The sequence below is a fragment of the Pygoscelis adeliae genome, unplaced genomic scaffold (genome assembly GCF_000699105.1).
Source record: "Pygoscelis adeliae isolate BGI_AS28 unplaced genomic scaffold, ASM69910v1 Scaffold173, whole genome shotgun sequence".
Classification (NCBI taxonomy): domain Eukaryota; kingdom Metazoa; phylum Chordata; class Aves; order Sphenisciformes; family Spheniscidae; genus Pygoscelis; species Pygoscelis adeliae.
Window position 1 is genome coordinate 303,880 of NW_008824409.1, and position 584 is coordinate 304,463.

The following is a 584-nucleotide window of genomic DNA, read 5'->3' on the forward strand; positions in this document are numbered from 1 at the left end:
GGCTGCGTCTTTTGGATAGTGTTTAGTAGTATACAAATTGTAAGCACATTTTCAATGACGTGTATTAAAGAGGCACCTTTTATTTGTATTAATCACATTTGATAGACAATTTGGTGCCTGCAGTTCTCTGTAACTTGTAAGTGTCTCACTTTGGGTGTATAAATTGTTAACCCTCTCAAACTTATCAAATATGGCTAAATAAAAAAAAAGATGCTTAGGATAGAAAATTAGCAGCTTAATTACAGTACACTTACTCCACTGCAAGTGCCCTCATCCGTCTTAGCTGCAGGGTTGTTTGCTTTCCAAAGCTGAAACTTGAGCATGATCAACCATTTTTTTCTCAGTAATAAAGGCAGTTTTGCATGGCAGTTCTCTCGCTGTACCCAAATGCATGCACTTACTAACTATGCAAGCATCTAATACAAACCATAGACCGTGCTTTCAGTATCAGAAGCTGCTAGGTCGACTCCGGAGCACTGCTTTGAGTCTGTACTTCTGTTTCTCGGTGCAGCTGCGTGTCAGCACATAGGAGCATGTCCCTGGGTTCCTGCTTTGTTTGCACATCTTTGATTCTTTCCTTTGCA